This window comes from Grampus griseus, assembly GCF_964374135.1.
Source record: "Grampus griseus genome assembly, chromosome: 4".
NCBI classification, from domain to species: Eukaryota; Metazoa; Chordata; class Mammalia; order Artiodactyla; family Delphinidae; genus Grampus; species Grampus griseus.
Window position 1 is genome coordinate 31,719,796 of NC_138997.1, and position 21,793 is coordinate 31,741,588.

The following is a 21,793-nucleotide window of genomic DNA, read 5'->3' on the forward strand; positions in this document are numbered from 1 at the left end:
GATTAAATCATTAGCCATTGGCGATTGATTCAACCTCCAGTCCCTCCCCCTCCCCAGAGGTCAGGGTGTGGACTGAACATTCCAACCTTCAAATGACAATGTTGGTTCTCCTGGCAACCAGCCCCCATCCTTAGGTGTGGTCCAAAAGTCACCTCATTAACGTAAAAAAAGACATTCTTAAGGGTCTCATCACTTAGGAAATTCCAAGAATTTTAGGAGCTCTGTGCCAGAAATGGAACAAGACCAAATATGTATTTATTATAAATCACAATATCATGGGGTGGGATTCAGATAGAATAGGAAAGGCTTTAGGAAAAAACCAAAAAACAAAATTCTAAGGCAATATTGGATAGAATGTGTGATGTGAGACAGGTTGTTATAGAAAAAAAAAAAAAAAGACAGAAAAAGATGGTATTTAACAGAACCCAGCACATCTGTCAATGTTCTTAGCTATTGTCAACACTAGTTAGTTTGAGCATAAAAGGAAGTTGTTAAAGAATATTAAAACACCATCAAGAAAGTGAAAGAACAACTTACAGAATTTAAGAAAATATTCTCAAGTCATATTCCAATAAGGGACTTGTTTCCAGAATATAAAAATTAAAAAATAAATTTAAAAAGACAATTAAAGGGACTTCCCTGGTGGCGCAGTGGTTAAGAATCCGCCTGCCAATGCAGGGGACATGGGTTTGAGCCCTGGTCTGCGAAGATTCCACATGCCGTGGAGCAACTAAGCCCATGCACCACAACTAGTGAGCCTGCACTCTAGAGCCCGCGTGCCACACTACCGAAGCCCGCACGCCTAGAGCCTGTGCTCTGCAACAAGAGAAGCCACCGCAATGAGAAGCCTGTGCACCGCAACAGAGAGTAGCCCCCCGCTCGCCGCAACTAGAGAAAGCCCGCGTGCAGCAATGAAGACCCCACGCAGCCAAAAATAAATAAATAAATAACAAGACAAAAATGGGCAAAGAGGGCTTCCCTGGTGGCGCAGTGGTTGAGAGTCCGCCTTCCGATGCAGGGGACACGGGTTCGTGCCCTGGTCTGGGAAGATCCCGTATGCCGCGGAGCGGCTGGGCCCGTGAGCCATGGCCACTGAGCCTGCGCGTCCGGAGCCTGTGCTCCGCAACCGGAGAGGAGAGGCCACAACAGTGAGAGGCCCGCGTACTGCAAAAAAGTGATGATTGCACAACAATGTGAATGAATGTACTTAATGTCACTGAACTGTACACTTCGAAATGGCTAAAGCGGTAAATTTTATGTATTTTTAACCACAATTAAAAAAATTTTTTTAATGGGTAAAGGATTTTAATAGACATTTTTTCAAAGAAGATACACAAATGGTCAAAAAGCACATGAAAAGATATTCAACATTATTAGCCTTTGGGAAATGCCAATAAAAACCACAATGAGATACCACTTTATACCCAGTGGGAAATTGGAACCCTAATATAATATTGCTAGTGGTAATGTAAAATGATGTAACTGCTTTGGAAAACAGTCTGGCAGTTCCTCACATTTTTAAACATAGAACTACCACATGACCCAGTAATTCTCCTCCTAGATATATACCCAAGAGAAATGAAAATATATTTCGGACAAAAGCTTGTACACAAATGTTCATAGCAGCATTATTCATACTAGCCAAAAGGTGAAAGCAATCCACTGATGAACGGGTAAACAAAATACAGTATATCCTACTAGACAATGAAATACTATTTGGCAATACAAGGAAGGCTGTACGGATATGTGCTACAACATGGATAAATCTTAAAAAAATTTTGCTCAGTGAAAGAAGCCAGACACAGAAGGCCACGTGGTGTATGTTTCCATTTATATGAAATGTCCAGAACAGGCAAATTCACAGAGACACAAAGTAGATTAGTGGTTGCCAGGGGCTGGGAGGAGGGGGAAATGGGGAGTGAGCAGCTGGTGTGTGTGAAGTTTCTCTTCAGGGTGATGAGAATGTTCTGGAATTAGATAGTGGTGATGGTTGCACTACCTTGTGAACATACTACAAGCCACTGGATTGTACACTTTGGTTTTTTTTCAAGATTTTTTTAATTGAAGTATGATTTATAATGTGTTAATTTCAGGTGTACAACAAAGAGGTTCAGTTATACATATATATATATCTTTTTTTAAAAGATTTGTTTGTCTTATAGGTTATTACAAGATACTGCGTATAGTTGCCTTTGCTATACAGTAGGTCCTTGTTGGTTATCTATTTTATATATATGGGTTGTCCACTTTAAATGGATGAATTTTATACTATGTGAATTATATCTCAATAAAAGCAGTTGTGGGCTTGGGGTTTTTTTACAAAAGAATATTACATGACTCAGAGAATCTTCAAGAAATCCAGAGACTTGCATTTCTTGAAAGCTTGGAGGCTACCCCACTGAGAACAATGCCTGGATGGTATCACAGGGTGGTTCCAGGATGAGCCCCAGTACTGCTCCTCCGGGCACAGGCACCTAGGACCTTCGCCCCTGCTGCCTCTGGGCCTCCATTCCCTTCTACCAGACTCCATCACCTCACGGAAAGCAGCTTCCTTAGAGTCTGATTTCCCATATTGCTTTCCTCCAGACCGAAGCCTGGCATCTATCCTCCTGACTGCCAGAGCCTAGGCCGCAGTTTCGAGCCCTAACTGCAAAGGAGGCTGAGAAAGCAGGTTGGTTGTAGGAGACGAGTCAAACAAATGGTCACTCACCCCCTCCACTTCTCAGGGAGTTTGCTGGACAATGACTTTATTTTATTGTTTTATTTTAATGTTTATTTTTTTTGGCCATGCCGAGAGGCATGCAGGATCTTAGTTCCCCGACCAGGGATTGAACCCATGCCCCCTGCGTTGGAAGCGCGGAGTCTTAACCACTGGACCGCCAGGGAAGTCCCTGGACAGCGATATTAAAGTCACAAAATATTGGAGCTAAACAAGCCCTTTGAAGTTCATGTGTTCTGACAGTTCTCCAATGACTACCACACTGCCAAAGGCAATGGCAATTTCTAGCGCTGTCTTGCCTGACTTTGTAAGCATCTGGCAATATTAATCATTCCTCTCTTAAACATTTCTCTTCACGGTTTGTAGGTCACCCCTCTTGTACCTTTCTAATCATTTTCCTCTCACTTTCCACCCAGAGCTGCTCTCTTTGTCCACTTAAAACTAGTGTTTCTCCACATCTCCAAACTCAATCCTGCTCTTTTTTTAGTCTTTATTGAATTTGTTACAATATTGCTTCTGTTTTATGTTTTGGTTTTTTGGCCAGGAGGCATGTGGGATCTTAGCTCCCTGATCAGGGATCAAACCTGCACCCCCTGCATCGGAAGGTGAAGTCTTAACCACTGGACCCCTGGGGAAGTCCCTTCAATCCTGCTGTGAATTCACAGTGTGAATGTTAGGGGTTAAATTGTGTCCCCCTAAAATCCGTATGTTGAAATCCTAACAGCCAGTACCTCAGAATGTGACTTTATATGCAAATAGGGTAAGTTCCAAACAGGAAATAGAGATAAGGGCAGATGTAATTAGTTAAAATGAGATCATACTGGAGTAGGGTGGCCTCTAATCCAGTTATCACTGGTGTTCTTATAGAAAGGGGACATTTGGACCCAGACGCTCACACAGGGAGAAAGCCATGTGATTGAAGTACTGCTGCCACGAGCCAAGAAACTACTAGAAGCCAGGAGGGAGTCCTGGCACAGATCCTTCCCTGGCGCCCTCGGGGGGGCATGGCCCCATTGACACACTGATCTTGGATATCCAGCCTCTAGAACTGTGAGACAATAAATTTCTGTTGTTGGAGACCCAGTTTGTGGTACTTTGTTATGGCAGTCCTAGCAAGTGTGAATATCCTTTAGCCCCGTATTTATCTTCTTCTATTATAGGTGGGCAACTGCTTAATTTATGTTTTTAGCCCGTAACACCCCCAAATACCTTATAGATCCATGTGGCAGTGTTGTCTGCTAGGACATTTGCATTTGGATAGCCCACAGAAACTAGAAACTCTTAAACCACACTCGTCATTTCTCAGATGCCACTTGTTCCCCCTTTTTCATTTGTCTCTTGCTGAATCTACCCCATTGCCCACTGTCAGAAACCTGAGTGACAGCCTACAACTCTGCTCCCCCCCTTGTGACGGGCCATCAAATACTAAAGGTTACACCTCTCACCCATCTTTGGAGTCTTTTCTGTCCACCTCAGACCCACCTCCACTCCCTTCCAGATGCCTTCCACAGCGATCTTTCTGAAACACAAATCTAATCAACTCACTTATCTGCTTTAAAATTCTTCAGAGGGGCCTTATAGCTTCCAAACAAAGGTCAAATCCTGGAGTTTAGCTGATAAGATCTTTATGGTCTGACTGCTTGCCACCCTGGGTAACCCCATCTCTCACCTTTGCACCTTTCGCCTGCTTTCTGCTGACATACAGACGTTCAGATCTCCTCCTACCTGTCTTCATTCTACCTGATGCCTGCTCAGTCTTCAAAACTCAAACGCAGCCTCTTCTGGGAAGCCTTCCTTGATTTCCAGCATGATTCAAAACCTGCTTCTGGGTGCCAGTAACCCTCTGAGCGTAGACTATTACAGCAATTTCACAATGCACTGCAATGGTTGGTTTCCACCCCCTTTCTCTCTCCCCGCCCCCCGCCCCGCTACTAGTAAGGCACTTGAGAGTAGAGACTTCAGGCTTTTTCCAACTTTCTTTTCACAGCCTAGTGCCTGGTACACGCAAATGTTTCCAGGCGGAAGGAAGGGGAGGGGAGAGAGGGGGGGGAGACTCTCTACCCTAACCTGTTTTACGGTGTAAAAAATAAGACCTTTGAGACGCAGTAATTTCTCCTCATTTTCGGTGACGATCGTGTCCTCGTTGACTCATTGTCAGAATTTACTGAAAGTAAACGCAGAGATGTTTTTCCTCTCTCACTTTCAGGAGTTGTGATTGCTCTGAGTAATGAGCCATTCTGTCCTGGAGACTGGCCCTTTGCAGCCAGGGCAAACTGAAGTCATTCCCCCGAAGGCACAGACTTTGCAGCGTGTTTACAGGGCTGGGGGGAGGACGCGTGTTCTGGAGTAGCTCTGAGAACCGCGCCCACCCTTCTGCCCGGGAACCGCGATTGGTCCTCCGCCGTGGCGGGCCGCGGGAGCCCGCAGTCAGCGCGCGCGAAAAGCAGTCAGGAACCGGGCGCCGCGTTGCGTGTGCTCTGCCTGCTGCGTGTGCGGAGATTAGCGGCCGCGCCGGGGGCCGGAAACGCGGCGGGCGCCGGGCAGTGCGTAATCCAGGATTTGCCGCGGTCGCGCGGTTGATGGAAAACAGATGTCTCAGCCCTGGGCCTGAGCACAGGATGGAAGTGACCGATCGGAGCGCCTCTTGGAAGCGAGGACACCGAGTTGAGGCTGTTCGGGATCCAGCCGGGAGGCGGCTCTCCCTCGGCTCGTGGGTTTTCGCGGCTTCAGCATAGAGCCCGAGAGCGCCGGGCGGTGCCGCGGCTTCACCCGCCGCGGGCAGTGCGCGCCTCTTCTGTCGCCGAGCGGGTCGCCGTCGCTTAGTAAGTCGGTTGTTGCTGGGCCGCGGCCCGGGCTGTGCGTGCGCGGCTGCGCAGGTGGGCCCGACCCGGCCCCCTGGAGCCTCCCCTCTGGGCAAGGTTTGCGTGGACCGAGGTGTGCGGAGCCACCGGAGGCTCCGCTTCCGGGTCCTAGTCGGTGGGGCGGGGGTGTGCATGCGGGGGGAGCCAGGGACCGGCCGCTAGCCGCGCGCCTGCCTCGCTCTCCTGGGGCGGGGACTCTCCGCCAGTCCCGAAAAGTGTGCGCCGAGCTTCGGAAGAAACGCTTTTCTCGTCATTTTGCAACTGAGGGGAAAAGAAAAGAAAAGATATTCTTCAACCTTAAAGCAGTAGGTGTAATAATTGTTGAAAAGATGGGTTTCCTTCTCTCTGTCTCTTTACATTTCGGTCGTTTCCCTACAACCAACTACTGAAACCGATTTCCTTCCTAATCAGCCTCTACTCAGATCCTCTGCCCAAGTTCGTAGAGGAGAGAGATGTTGATTTTTGAGGGTTTTCAGGGCTTTTTTGGTTTGATATATTATGAAAAGGCATGCCCCATGTTGAAAACTGCATGCTGCGTACAAATTAGGTAAGAGGCTGGGAGTGGAGAGGAACATTTGTCGCGTGAAGTGCCTGTCAGATCCCAAGCTTTCTATGAACTCTAAATTGGTTCCCACCTGTAATCTAACCCCACAGGCAACTGGGTCTTCACCCCTCCCCTCCCCTCAGAATTCAGGAACCTTAATTTATGAGCAGAGACAGCTTTAGATTCAACCGCTTTTGAAATGGTTGATTTTAAAGCACCTAGAGTTCCAGCCATCCAAAGAGTGGCTGAGCCCCTAGGATGCTAGGGTATGCTCACCAATGCCTTTTTCCCCGACGAGACAGTTTTTAGCCAATTTTCTTCTAAAAATGGAGAGTAACTTTTCCATCAGTCATTTTAGAATACAGTTATGGGCTTGTTGCGCGGTTCCTTGTATTTCCAAGTCCTTTACGGGGGGGTGGGGTGGGTGGAGGGGGGTGGAAGAGGTAATGTGCTTGTTTCACTACCACCCTGCTCTCTTGACCTCCAGTCTCAGTTTGCCACGTGATTTCAACCCTGCAGACCTAGTACCTGCCTTTCGGTGGAAAGAAACAAAAGAGCAGGAATGACTCAGAATCCTTGGGTTACCACAACCTTAACCAAAGATGCAAGGGATTTGATTGAATTCTTTATTATGCACATTACTTTGTTACTTCCTCTTCAAACCTAAGTATATCTAGCAATTAAGGATCAATTATAAAAAAACAAGCAAAAACTCTACCTCCCTCCACCCTTAGGATAAACACAGATTTGGTTGAGTCGGGCATGGCCACCAACACTAATGAAATGTCTTCATGGTGAGATAATTCATATTCTGGACTGGGTACAAGAGGATAGCACCAGATCACCCCCATATTTGCACATTCTTTTCCCTGGACCCTTCCTTTTTTTCCGTACCATTTTCTATACTCTTATTTAGGTATATATCATGCCACTCTTTTGGATCATGGAATCTAGGATATGATTACCTTTTAGAGTCAACTTTGTTGAGATGACAGTGTCCCCTTATCAGTATTCTCAGAACATTTTTCCAAATCCTGCCTTTATTTCCCTGGAAAACTCTTTGTCTATTAAATCCTCCATTGGAAATTCCGTTGTTATCTTTCAAAAGCAAATATGGCACCTACATCTTGAATTCTTTTTCTTGCATCATCATTTTAATGTTGACTTGCATGGTTTCCTGATTGTCTGGTCAGCTTACTTCTGCTTCATATGGAAACACAAATGGAAAGAACTTCGCGGGCTTCCCTGGTGGCGCAGTCGTTAATAATCCGTCTGCAAGTGCAGGGGACACGGGTTCCAGCCCTGGGCTGGGAAGATCCCACATGCCATGGAGCAGCTAAGCCCATTCGCCACAACTACTGAGGCTGTGCTCTAGGGCCCGTTCGCCACAACTACTGAAGCCCACCTGCCTAGAGCCCATGCTCCGCAACAAAAGAAGCCACCACAATGAGAAACCTGCGCACCGCAAAGAAGAGTAGCTCACACTCGCCGCCAACTAGAGAAAGCCCGCGCGCAGCAACGAAGACACAGTGCGGCCAAATTAAATAAATAAATTAATTAATTAATTAAAAAAGAGAAAAAAAAAAGAAAGAATTTCGCATATAAGACACTGAATATAAGTGGGTTAAGGAGTCTCCCTGAGAATTAAGAGCACACACTCTGGCCTTTTCTTTGGTCTGTCCTAGGGTTGAATTCTGCCACTGGAGTTTCTGTCCACTGCTTCCTCTAGAAAGAGGCTGGATATTTACCTTGGGGCTCGGACGGGATCTGTTTATTTGGCCTTTTCTGAGCAGCAGTAACTCACCACCTCTCCAGCTACTGCTTGGTGAGAATTTGGCCTGCTCAACAGAGATAACCCAATCTGGTAATACAGCAATGCTGCAAAAACCTTTCAAAGCGCCATACTGAAATTCTAAAATCTGGGAAGATAACATGTTCTTCTTCTCTCATTACTCCACTAAAAATGACACTGCTTGGTTTACACCAAAATCCATCTTGGATTATAAATTCGCAAGAGACAATCTTAGCTTGATTTATACAGGCTCTAAAGGTTTATGCTGGCAGGTGTTGGCAGTATGCTTCTGCTGCTAATGATGCAGATAGGAACGGTGACGGTTTTCCTTTGGGGTTTCATAAGAAAAATATAATACTTTCCCGAATATCTGTTTGAGTGGCTTCTCTGAGACTGTTATCTTACAAACCTTGAGTCAAGGCTGAGGCACTGGCCTACTCCGTCTCCAGCATTATTTCTTATGCTCTTAGATATCAGACCTTAAGACTGACCTGCCAGTTGGCAGGTCTGAAAAAGTCACTGCAACTTATCTGAGAGTTTAGTTTATTTTCTCTGGAAGAGAATGGTAGGTCTTTGATATGGTTAGTATTTGTTCTTAGAAGAACTGGTAAATGCAAACTTTGAGATAAGTAGCTGGAGGGGAAATGAAGAGGAATAAACCTAGTGAGACTAAACCAACTGTTTACCAGCCACTCAGCTTTTATGTATTTTTTAAGAGTTTAGTGGAGGGCTTCCCTGGTGGTGCAGTGGTTAAGAATTCACCTGCCAATGCAGGGGACATGGGTTCGAGCCCTGGTCTGGGAAGATCCCCTGTGTTGTGGAGCAACTGAGCCTGTGCGCCACAACTACCGAGCCTGCGCTCTAGAGCCCGAGAGCCACAACTACTGAGCCCAGTGCTACAGCTACCGAAGCCTGCGTGCCTAGAGCCCATGCTCTGCAACAAGAGAGGCCACCGCAGTGAGAAACAGGCACATCGCAACAAAGAGTAGCCCCTGCTCGCCGCAACTAGAGAAAGCCTGCGCGCAGCAACGAAGACACGGTGCAGCCAAAAATAAATAAAAGAAATAAACTTATAGAAAAGAAAGAGTTTAGTGGAAATTCAACCTCAGAATTTGAGCTCTTGTTGGCAAATATTTTGCCTTAATGAATACTGATTCCTTCCTATGTAAAACTATTATTTTTGCATATCCTGCCTTTGAATCTCATCTTAATCCTTGAACAGAAATGTCCTCTCCCTAGAATTTACAATACCTTCTTCTTTTTCATAACATACTGGATGTCTAGATGAAATTTATTTAGGCAGAAGGGCTGGCCAGGAAGCTTAGGACGTGTCCTTGAGTCAGACAAAAACACCGTATAGGTCAGCATCTTTATTAATTTATGACAATTTAGAAGGTCCCAAATAGAAGTTGTGAAATTGGTTCTCTTCCAACCCGACTGCAGTAAAATGAATCAACATGCAGACTTCTGGAACCAGAGCAGTTTGTACAAATATGCTGGAGGCAATTGGAGTTCTGGGAGTTGCTTAGCTTTCTAAATCACCGTCTCCTTATTAGAAATGTTTTTCAGGTTTCAGAATGTCTGCTGTTGGAGGGATGTCTTTTTTTTTTTTTTTTTTTTTGCGGTACGTGGGCCTCTCACTGTTGTGGCCTCTCCTGCTGCGGAGCACAGGCTCCGGACGTGCTGGCTCAGCGGCCATGGCTCACCAGACCAGCCACTCCGCGGCACGTGGGATCTTCCCGGACCGGGACACGAACCCGTGTCCCCTGCATCAGCAGGCGGACTCTCAACCACTGTGCCACCAGGGAAGCCCGGAGGGATGTCTTTTTTAGTTTACATATAGTAATTGATTTAAACCAAAATATGGAGAGAGGCATAAAGTCTGGCTGACCTGCTTCTTTCCTATTAGGATCAGAGCTAGCATTTTAGGACTCTCATCGCTGACCTTCAGGGATGCCGATTGTGAGGACCAGGAAGCAAACAACATGGAAAGGTTCTCAGATTAAGACTCTTGAAAAGAGAGATCCGACTGAAGACCAAAAATGTGAAAGATTAGACCCAGTTTTGTTTTAGAGTGTTCTGTCCAATCAGGTAGAAGAAAGGAAAGCTGTGTTTCCAGCCCAGTCTGCCATCAAGATGATTTATTGAACAAATATTATGTTTCAAACCCCCCGCTTTATGATCTGAAAAGTACAGTAGTGTAAAAGGCAGAGCATAAACCTTGAAGGGATTTTCAAGCCTTGGTGGTACCTTTAGACATTAGCGAGCATCTTTCTCCACCTGTTCTCTGATTTCCTTACCTAGGAAACCAGGTCTAGGGCTGTGGTAGGAGCCCCCTCTGTAGTTCAGCTCAGATTGCTGAGGGAATCATGATGGCCCCTTGACCTGAGAGTTGATTCCTTTGGCAGCAGAAAGTGTGTTCTTGGCTCTTCACCACGACCCAGACAAAATGACACTTTCTACCTATCCCGGAGACTCCTATTCGGTACAGGCTCTATTCCTATAATATTCCTTCCCCAGCCACCAAGCAGTTCGACAGTGACCAGGCTAGCATCAAAATTACCCATAATGGGGGCATAGCTATCCTTGAGATTTGCCTTAATTAAGAGGACAAGATCAGGTCCCCTTAATCATGAAAATAACCTCTCAGATTAAACAAAGACAGAACTGTCTCTTTTGCTGAACACATGCAAGTTATTTAAATTAGTGTTGCACATTCGACAATGGTGTCAAAGCTATATTATAAAACCACCTAAAAGAATGAATTTTCTGGGCCTTTGCTTAGGGATAAAAAAGGCATTAGCCACATTGCAGGGGATTTGCATCTTGTTAGCTTGTCTGGATATCCTCACTATTGGACACAATGGGAGGGTGCACAGCTGTCTTTGTAGCTGGGCAGGCTGCCTTAGTTATAATTCTGCTGGGAATGAAGATAGTGAACTGGAGGCGCAGGATGGGGAAGAGAAAGGGCAGGAACTTGCAGGACTCAAAAGAAGGGAAGCTTGGGGTCAGTTCCGACCCCTTCCCTTTTTGTGTAGTTCAAGGTTAACAGCACGCTTTGCTTTAGTTTTAATATTTTTTTAATTGAAGTATAGTTGATTTACAATGTTGTGTTAATTTCTGTTGTATAGCAAAGTGATTCAGTTATACATATATATATATATACATTCTTTTTCTAATATTCTTTTCATTATGGTTTATCATAGGATATTGAATATAGTTTCCTGTGCTATACAGTACGACCTTGTTGTTTATCCATTCTATATATAAAAGCTTACTTCTGCTAACCTCACCCTCCCACTCCATCCCTCCTCCAACCCCCTCCCCTTTGGCAACTACCAGTCTGTTCTCTATGTCCAGATTCCATTTCTGTTTCATAGATAGGTTCATTTGTGTCATATTTTAGATTCCACATATAAGTAATATCATATGAAATTTGTCTTTCTGACTTACTTCACTTAGTATGGTAATTTCTAGTTGCATCTATGTTGCTGCACATGGCATTATTTCATTCTTTTTTATGGCTGTGCCGTATTCCATTGTATATATGTACCACATCTTCTTTATCCATTTATCTATTGATGGGCATTTAGGTTGTTTCCATGTCTTGGCTATTGTGAATAGTGCTGCCATGAACATGGGGGTGCTGCCATGAACATGGGAGTGCTGCCATGAACATGGGGGTGCATGTATCTTTTTTAAAATAAATTTATTTTATTTATTTTATTTTTGGCTGCATTGGGTCTTCGTTGCTGCACATGGGACTCCTCTAGTGTGACGAGCGGGGGCTACTCTTTGTTGCAGTGCACGGGCTTCTCGTTGCGGTGGCTTCTACTGTTGCAGAGCATGGGCTCTAGGTGCGTGGGCTTCAGTAGTTGTGGCACGTGGGCTTCAGTAGTTGTGGCACGTGGGCTTAGTTGCTCCGCGACATGTGAGATCTTCCCAGACCAGGGTTTGAACCCGTGTCCCCTGTATTGGCAGGTGGATTCTTAACCACTGTACCACCAGGGAAGCCCTGCATGTATCTTTTTGAATTATAGTTTTGTCTGTATATATGCCCAGGAGTGGGATTGCTGGATCATATGGTAATTCTAGTTTTTGTTTTCTGAGGAACCGCCACGCTGTTTTCCATAGTGGCTGTACCAACTTACATTCCCACCAACAGTGTAGGAAGGTTCCTTTTCTCCACACCTTTTCCAGCATTTGTTATTTGTAGACTTTTTTAAATTTATTTTTTAATTAAAAAATTTTTTTTGGCCATGCCACACGGCTTATGGGATCTTAGTTCCCTGACCAGGGATCAAACCTGGCCCCTCGACAGTGAAAGCGTGGAGTCTTAACCACTGGGCTGCCAGGGAATTCCCTGTAGACTTTTTAATGATGGCCATTCTGACCGGTGTGAGGTGGTACCTCATTGTAGTTTTGATTTGCATTTTTCTAATAATTAATAATGTTGAGCATCTTTTCACGTGGCACAGTTTGCTTTAGCGGCAGCGCAGGTGCACAGTCATCTCCTCGGTATTGGTGAGTGAATCATCTCCTTGCAGATTTGGGGCAGCTGGCTCTCCAGTATTGTTCAGCATATGTCCAGGGCTCCCTCTGCTTACCTCCTACATTGTTTTTTTATTTATTTTTTAAATTTTTATATTGGAGTATAGTTCATTTACAATATTTTGTCAGTTTCAGGTGTACAGCAAAGTGATTCAGTTATACATACATATATATATCCATTCTTTTTCAGATTATTTTCCCTTATAGGTTATTACAGAATACTGAGTAGAGTTCCCTGTGCTATATGGTAGGTCCTTGTTGTTTATCTATATAGTAGTATGTATTTGTTAATCCCAAACTCCTAATTTATCCCTCCCCCGACTTTTTCCCTGTGGTAATCATAAGTTTGTTTTCTAAGTCTGTGAGTCTGTTTGTGCTTTGTAAATAAATTCATTTGTATCATTTTTTTTCAGATTCCACAAATAAGTGATATCATATGATACTTGTCTTTCTCTGTCTGACTTCACTTAGTATGATAATCTCTAGGTCCATCCATGTTGCTGCAAATGGCATTATTTCATTCTTTTTTATGGCTGAGTAATATTCCATTATATATGTATGTACCACACCTTCTTTATCCATTCCTATGTCGATGGACATTTAGGTTGCTTCCATGTCTTGGCTATTGTGAATAGTGCTGAAATGAACATTGGGGTGCATGTATCTTTTCATGTTATAGTTTTATCTGGATATATGCCCAGGAGTGGATCATATGGTAGCTCTATCTTTAGTTTTTTAAGGAACCTTCCTACTATTCTCCATAGTAGTTGTACTAATTTACATTCCCACCAGCATTGTAGGAGGGTTCCCTTTTCTCTACACCCTCTCCAGCATTTATTGTTCGTAGACTTTTTTGATGACGGCCATTCTAACTGGTGTGAGGTGATACCTCATTGTAGTTTTGACTTGCATTTCACTAATAATTAGTGATGTTGAGCAGCTTTTCATGTGCATTTTGGCCATCTGTACGTCTTCTTTGGAGAAATGTCTATTTGGATCTTCCTACATTGGATTCTGCTTATGAAAGGCAAACTAATTGCCAGATTAGTCGAGGAAGGAGATTGTAAAAGTGAACCTCTTATGAAACATGAGCATGTATCCTGGATACCTTTCTTCTTTTAGTGTGACCAATCAGAAGTCACCCAAGGGAGGACGCTAGAAAGGTACTCGAAAGGGCTGAGTGCGTCTTGATGGCTGCAGAGCAGAAATGGCAAAACTTACGTGCCTTTCTCTTCTAAATCTTAGCCAATAATGAGGACACTAATCAGAGCCAAACTTAACAACTAGCTACAGAACCTGGTCTCCAGATACCTGGTGCCACGGAAAAGAAGTCTTGTTTTACAAAGCTATTTCCATTTTAGGGAAGCAACGCCCGTAAATCTGTTGTGCCACCTACTCTACAACAAAAGAGCCTTAGATATGACACATGCTGTCTTTTGCCCCAGGTCACCTGGAAGTCACACAGTCATGTTGTACAAGGAAGTAATGTGACGGGGTGCCATTTGCTTAGAGGAAGGACGAGCAGAGGCTAACTGGGGTCTTCGTGCTGTTTTTGTCTGCTTTCAGCCATCAAGTAGCAGTTACCTTTTGACTGTCTTTCATCCCCTCCCTCCCCAAACGTCTCAATCCAGAAACCTGAAGTACAAAGTAATTGATGCCCGAAGGCTCAAAAACCCACTCGAAGCTGCAAGCCACCCATCAAAACAACGTGGAAAGTTCTAGGAGCCTGAAATGGGAAGAGGCGGGAGTGTGAGGGGGTGTCTGTGCAAGCGTTCCTTTTTCCTGTGACATTTATTCTAATGTCTCTGCTTCAGCTACAGACCCCACAGAAGAAGATATGTTTTATTCATTTTTAACACAATGTCATTAAAAGAAAAAAAAACGATAGGATCTGTCTGGGATTTCCTCTATAAGGCTTTTGTTTGAGGAAATGCTTAAACAAAGCTTCTGAATTTTTAATAAGCATCTATCACAGATCAAATTCATACTACTTTCTAAAAAAGCCTTTACATGTCAAGAATAATTAAGAATTTGCTTTGAATAGTTAAAAGCAGTTTCTGTAATGGGAGGGAGCTAGATTTGTTGAGTTATAAAATTCTGAATTTCATCTGCATGGGAGCTGGTTTTCAATTTGTAATGCAGGGCAAGATATTCTTAGCATGCTCAGGGCTTATTCCACACAGGATGCTCCGTGCTAGAACTAAATCTAAATAGAACTGAATAGATTTCTTTTCTTAGGTATTTTTCCCAAACCATTTCCTCTTCATCAGGTCCCTTGGGTAAAGACATTCACCGAAGTGCTGCCAGGTCTCTCTACGAGTCCTTTAGTCTTCAGTCTGCATTATTCAACTGTTGAGCTAGAATCTGTCCATAGGTGGTCCGTGGGGACAGGAGGTCACCAGCAGACCAGAGGGAGGGAGTCAATCCCAGTGGAGACACTCAGACCTCCTGCTTGTCTCCTAGATGTATCTTCCAGGACGTAGAGACCCAAGGCTCAGCTTTCTGAATTCTACACATAAAAACTGCTACAACACTTACATTCTTAACATGCAGGCTGTATTTGGCATCCACAACTTAAGACGGATCAGTTAATTCACTCAAAATCATTGGCCAGGCTTTAAAGTTTTTGGAACAAGTACCAAAGTGAAGTAAAAGAAAAAAAGTTAATTTAACCCCTTTAAAAAAAGCAACATTTAAATTGAGAAAAACAACAAGTCTGAATTCATATGGCTGGGGAAAGTTTGGTGGTTTGGGGATGTGAATACTTACCAAACACATCAACTCCATATACCACTAAAGCTTGTCTTCTTTGGAAATTGGAGGGAGCTTGGCTCTTCTTTGATTCGATATGCTCATGGGATGAACCATATTGAGATTCTAAATTGACAGAGGTTGACTTGCTTTTTGTATTTCAGGCATATTTAGCAGTTCTTGTTTAGTTTTCAGTCATAAAACCAGTAGAATTAAATCACCAAATAAAACCAGAACAAAACATTAAACCTGTTGACTTCAGCATAATATATTACGTGCAGATTTATTGCACCAGAGCTGATGGTATCAGGGACTGTCAGTTATGTCTTCCGAGAGCCTGGGGTACTGCATGCCTAGATTGAGGTGACTGCACGCTATCTATCTTTTATTTATGAAGATAACCCTGCCGGCCCACTGGGTGTGCTTTGTGGTTTTCTCCATCCTTCTTCCCACTCTATTAGTCGTGAAATTTATTGGCCCAGGTGGCACGAATCTAGAAGAACCAGCTCACTTGACTCAAACCCATAATTTCTTCAGCAAGGCAGCTAACTAGGTCAGCTAACTTGCCACTGAGGTGATAATAATGATTTAATCTCACATTTGAGCAAATCTTTACCTTTTAAAAATCACTTTCACATAAATGGTTCCACTTATCTTTACAATGACTCTGAGAAGTAACATTTTAGAGGTGAGGAAAGTAAGGCTCCGGGAAGTCCAGTGACTTTTCCAGGAAAGGAAGAGTTAGGAATCACAGCTTGGATGTCCTTCTTGCTAACCCAAATGACGCTCAGTAATATTGGATCGGATGTTATGTGATAAAATAATACAAGAATTGTGGGAAGCTCTGGACGAAAGGATGTTTTACTGAGAAAACAAATTGGAAACCACTTTTCCAAAGGTGTTCGGAAAAGTGGTTTCCAATGGGGACTTAAAATTTAACTCAAGACCCGAGACTATTACACAAGAAACCATTAAGGAACTATGTGAACGAGACACGATCAGTTGTCAATTCATAGGATACAGACGATTAGTACATTGACAGTTCAGAGAAGGGAGAGAAAACAATAGTGACAGTGTAATGGAGGAAGAGGGACTGAAGTTTGAGCTTAAAGAATGTGCGAGGTTTAGATGGGAGAAAGAAGTGGGTAGGGTATAATAGGCTGTTGGGGACATCCCAAGTAAAGGCGGAGAGCCATTGCCAGATATAGATTAGAGGGAGACACATCTGATTGGAGGAGGGACTGACCAGAAGGTCTAAGTAGGGAAGTCATGGGAATTACGGTTGAATGGGGAAGATGGGACCAGATCAGAGATCTTTAGGGCCAAACGGAGAAACATGGACTGATGTTTTCGTCCGTAACATGTGTGGGCAGAGTTGGCTCCTTTTGAGAGCTGGGAGGAAGTTGTTCTATGCCTCTCTCCTAGCTTCCGGTGGCTTCAGGCATTCCTTGGCTTGTAGATGGTCTTTTCCCTGTTTCTTCATGTCGTCTTCCTTCTCTGTATCCAAATTTCCTTTTTTTTTTTTTATAAGGACACCAGTCATATTGCATTAGGGTTCACCCTAATGACCTCATTTTCACTTGATCACCTCTGTGAAGACCTGTTTCTAACTAAGGCTCTTTCTGAGGCACTGGGGGACTTCAACACATCTTTATTTTTCCGGGGCGGGGCGGGGGGACATAATTCAGCCCATGACAGGAGCGTTTAAAGAGTCCTGAGCTGCAGAGTAAGAGGGGGAAAGGTTGTTTCAGTAAAGATAGACAAACAACAGAATACAGAGTACACTGGAGGGAAGGGAGGGAGCTGTAGGCTGGCAGCAGAGGATGGAGAAAAAAATAGGTGAAATCTACAGACATTTCAAAGGAGTAGTTGAAAAGATTTCAGGAGTAGAAATGATAATCAGTCTAGAACACGGCAGTTCACAAGAGCATTTCCGCTGTGCTACCTGCTTTGATCTCGATGACTGTGTCTGGAATCCCAGGGTTTCTGGCCTGGGAGAAAGACCAACGGTGAAGTCATCTACACCAGTGAGGGCAGCTGGCAAAGGCAGCTGCACGTGCTGAATTGGAGGCGGTGACAGAGTGGAGATGGCCACTGGGTCACTGGGAGCCCGAGCCAGCTGTCCTCTCTGTAGACATAGGTTTGGGAGTCAGAGGCACTCAAGCTGTCCTCTAATCCACAAGAGTGGGTGAGATCTCCGAGGGAGAGAATACAGAAGGGGAAGGCAGTGGGCTTGGAATTTTGGCAAATTGCTAGGACGTCAGAGAAGCGGCGTTTAAAGAGGTAGAGGAGGGATAGAGAAGTTCTGAATTAAAAGAGTTTCTAGTGGCAGTTTCAAGAGCTATAGAGGGTGGGAAGGGAATAGGAAGAGAACTGGGGGCGGAAGCAGTTGGGGTGGTGACCTGGGGGAAGACTTGGGTTTTAGCTCAAATGAAGACCACGGGGAGAGCAAGTGTGGGGAAAGGGAGGAAGGAAAAAAGAGGACGTAACCATAGGGTGGCAGGATTCAGAAACGGGGGGGGGGGGTTATTCTGAAGTCATGTTTTCTTAAAGATACCATTTACAAATTGTAAAATTCACCCTTTCTGGTGTTCAGTTCTCTGAGTTTTGACTGTGCACACGGTCGTGTAACCACCACCACTACCAACATGGAGAGCAGTTGCAGCTCCCCCAACATTCCTACGTGCCGAGGGGCTTTTGGAGAGGAAACTAGCGTGTATTTGAAGTCAGAAGGGAGGGAAGTTATGTTATAGGAGAAAATGGTGGCGCTAAAGAGGAAGGAAGGGTTAACTGAGGGAGTGAGACCCTGGAGGCCACTCAGAACAGGTCAATTCTAGTGAAAAGGAACATCTCCCCTCTTCCTATGAGGCAGCAGGGAGAGTGCATACGTTCAGGGTCTATGATATATCTTGGCGGTGGATTCCTAAAGTCCTGCCAGCAGAATCATTTCCTGCTGAGCAAGATGTTGACTGCCATATTCCATAACTTCCGCCTTGGAGGTATTGTTTCCTATTGCAGTTACTGTCTGCAGGAATTTGGTTTGCTTTGGGCTGTGAGCCCACATTCTGCTGCCACGGAAAACTGTAGCAATTTTAGAACTGACAACTTCAGTATTCTCCAAAGTGCATCTGCATCTTTTCCTGAACCATACAGTGCAAACACTTGGCAGCAAAAAAGGCTTCCATCCCCATAAATGTGTGTGACAGGCAGTGAACAGCTCACTGCCGAAGGGCTAGTTTCCACAGACAGGTCCTCAGGGTGAAATTTGGCAAAAGAGATTCACTTCTCATCCTGTTATACTTTTGGCTTAAATCACCCTGAAGTGAAGTTCCCTCCTGTGGTCTATGATGTCTCTCACATCTCTCCTCACCTTTGAGATCCCACCACTGTCACCGAGTTCAGGCAAGGGAGGTAGGAGGAGTTGGACAGCTGTTCTCAAACTGTGGGTTCCACAAGCAGGTTGTGAATCAAGTTGTGGGTTGCCAGCAGCCTATTTAAAAAATGGAATAGAATAGAAGGCAGCAGGGGGCTAAGTGTGGTCTCAGGCAACTTTTGTTTCAGTGAAATACACATTTCTGGACTGGACGGCAATGTAAAACGTGTTTCTATTGTGGATCACATTCACAAATGTGTGAGAAATTGAGGTGTGGTGTATGGGTCCTTTACTAAGAGTGTGGCCCTTGGCAGGTATTTAATGTCCTCGTGGCTTAGTTGGAGCCATAGTCTGTAAAATGGGGGTAATAACAATATCTATTTCATATGGTTGTTGAAAGGATTACAGAGAAAATACATGGAAAGCATTATGGACTGTACCTGGTTAATAGTCCATGCTTATTGTGATGATTTCTTTTCCTGCCCAGATCAATAGCCCAAACCTCTGTTTCCTACCCAGACCTTTCTTCTGAGACTAGAACTGTGAACCCAAGAGTCCAAACTTGAACTCAACTCATCAGCGCCTTCTCTCTCCAATCCACCCCCTCCCACCGACCCATCCCCACCCCCAAGCACACAGAGCCCTCTGCTCTGGAGTCCACTTTTCTACGAGAGATGCCATCACTGCCCTCTCACTTAGGCTGTCTGAGCATCGTCTTACTAATTCTTCTAGGAAGAGAATTCCGAGCGTGGTCACCACCGAGACTCGCTGGATTAGTGAGATTCTGCCAGCAGTCTTTCCCCGCTCACCACACCTCGGCGCGCATGTGTCTGTCCCCTCCAGCCTTTCATGTATAAGTCTTCGATGGCTCTCGCGGGTTCCAAGTTAAAGTGCACACCCTTCAGCCTACAAAGCGAGGTCCACCGTGGCCTGGCCTCTGACTGCCTCTGCACCCTCATCTCTCCCACCCAAGCCTTGTGCCTCCCTCTCTGATCATTCCAAACTGCTTGGTGGCCCACACGTGCATGCCTTGAGGTTTCCTCTGCCTGGAATGCTTGCTCCATCTTTCTGTTGTATAGCTCTTACTTGTCTTTTCAGGGCTCAAGGTTGATTTTCAAGTGAGAAAGATTTAGGTTTGAATCGCCTGATCAATAGTTAATAGCTGTGTGATTCTTTTTTTTAAGTACTAAAAAGAATTTTTATTTTAGTCCTGGTTGCTTTATGGTTTCTTTTAAAATTTCTATTTTATATTGGAGTATAATTGAGTTACAACGTTGTGTTAGTTTCAGGTGTACAGCAAAGTGATTCAATTGTACATACACATATATCTATCCCTTTTCAGATTCTTTTCCCACATAGGCCATTACAGAGTGTTGAGTAGAGTTCCCTGTGCTATACAGTAGGTCCTTGTTGATTATATGTTTTACATATAGTAGTGTGTATATGTTAATCCCAATAGCTGTGTGATTCTGAGAAGCAAATTTCTGAGGCCCTTGAAGTCAGTTTGTGCATCTGTAAAATGGGAATAGCAATGTCTGCCTCATAGAGTTGTGAGGATTAAATTAACAGTGTAAAGAATAGTAAGTACTTAATGAGTAAATGGCTGTGATTGTTAGTTTATTTAATATAATTATTTTTAATAAATAATAAAAGGTTCAGTTCACATCCTTCTGGACCAGAGCCTCTCGCAGACCGGAATGTGTCAGGTTGTCCAAGATCAGTGTTTTTGTATCAGCTGTCCCTTCTGACCACTTACCCTTCCCACTCTTCTTCCCTTGACCAACCCCTACCTAACCCTTAAGATTCAACCCAAGGGTCACCTTCCAGGGCACCCTGTGCTCAGCTCCATCAGAGTTCTTGCCTCCTGAACTGTGATGCCTTTTTTCTCCCTGGATTCTAAGTCCTGAGGGCTCTGTGTCTTGTTCACCGCCGTATCCCAGTCTCCCTCAGCGAGTGCAGATGCCCAAAAATATATTACATGATCAATAAATGTATCCTCGATGAATGAATGGATGGATGAGCAAACTGCTGTAATTACTTCCTGACTGGTGTTCCTGCCTTCTCTCTTTCAGGAAATGCATTCTGTTAATTGCAACCAGATTAGTTCTCTTAGAGTTCTGTCATTCCCCTGTGCTTCTCACACTGCTCTGGTCACTGCACTCTGGCAGTTAACACTGGCAGTTAGGACTGCCCACAAGATGGCCTCTATTTAGTGTTCCAGACCTTTCTATTTTTCTCTACCTTAACCATGGAAAACCAGGCTGTTTTCCCTCCCTGTGGAGTGGGCCCCACTAACCCTGTGAAGCCCTCTTCAATGCTAGTATATGACAATTCCAGAACCTTTCTGATCCAGTTTTTAATGACCCAAAGTAACTTTCCTCCATCCCCCTCTGCACCCTCTGCAATCTGCTACGGTCTTCTCTCCTGGAGAAGATGGTCCTCTATCCAGCAACTTACTTACGTATTTGGTTTTGAAGGAAAGTGTTTTGAATCCTAGAATTGTGTCTTAAACGTCTATGTGAACTTTCCAGCGTCTGGAACATCATGTTACTTGTCGTTTCTCATAAGTAAGGAAACGAACAGAACTGAAAGTCAACCAGATCTGGCTCTCCTTTCTGCTTGCTGCTTTAACTCTGGGGGGTTGGGGTAGGAGAGATTAGAGTTTAACCCTTCCTTGCCCTTTGATTCTTAAATATAATTCATTTAACTGTACCTTGGCACCGTGTTATAACCACATTGTACCAGGTATCAGTAAGCATGTTTGAGGAATTAATGATTAATTAGTGGTTTGGTTTCTTTTAGAATTAATATACCTTCAAGTCCAGTGTTTATGGTTCTTAGTGACTTAGGAGTGTACATACGAAAAAAACGAAGAGTCAAAGTATATGAAATGTGAAGATGTAAATACACATACACATTGGTGGGTGGTAGTTGTATATCTATATATATACGTATGTACTCTACATTATCAAGCAAAAAACTGGAGGATCAGGACAGTCTGTGAATGGGCTTACAAACATTGAAACCTAATTTTATTTCTTTTTTCAAAGACGAGAAGGTCCATTGGTAGTTTGTTCTCCAACTCCATCCCTCTGTGCTCTGCAGCTTCCCTGGTCGTGCGAAGTTTGAGGTGTGTGATGGGCCATCTGCCGTGGTGGTGCGGGGGCCCATGGAATGACCTTCAGAGCTGGTCCTGGGTCCA

The 21,793-nt window shown here is 44.2% G+C and overlaps 1 protein-coding gene across 3 annotated transcripts in view; it reads left to right on the forward strand.

The window, feature by feature from the left end:
* TRIM2 (tripartite motif containing 2) overlaps window positions 1-21,793 on the forward strand; it is a 119,729-nt gene that overhangs the window by 12,279 nt on the left and 85,657 nt on the right. For 2 of the 3 annotated variants that reach the window (XM_082653492.1, XM_082653494.1), the window contains exon 1: window positions 5,468-5,541. The exons of the other annotated variant lie outside the window; for it this stretch is intronic. The gene's annotated coding sequence lies outside the window, so the exon portion shown is untranslated. Of the gene's footprint in view, window positions 1-5,467; window positions 5,542-21,793 lie in introns of those variants that run through there. 3 annotated transcript variants of the gene reach the window in all.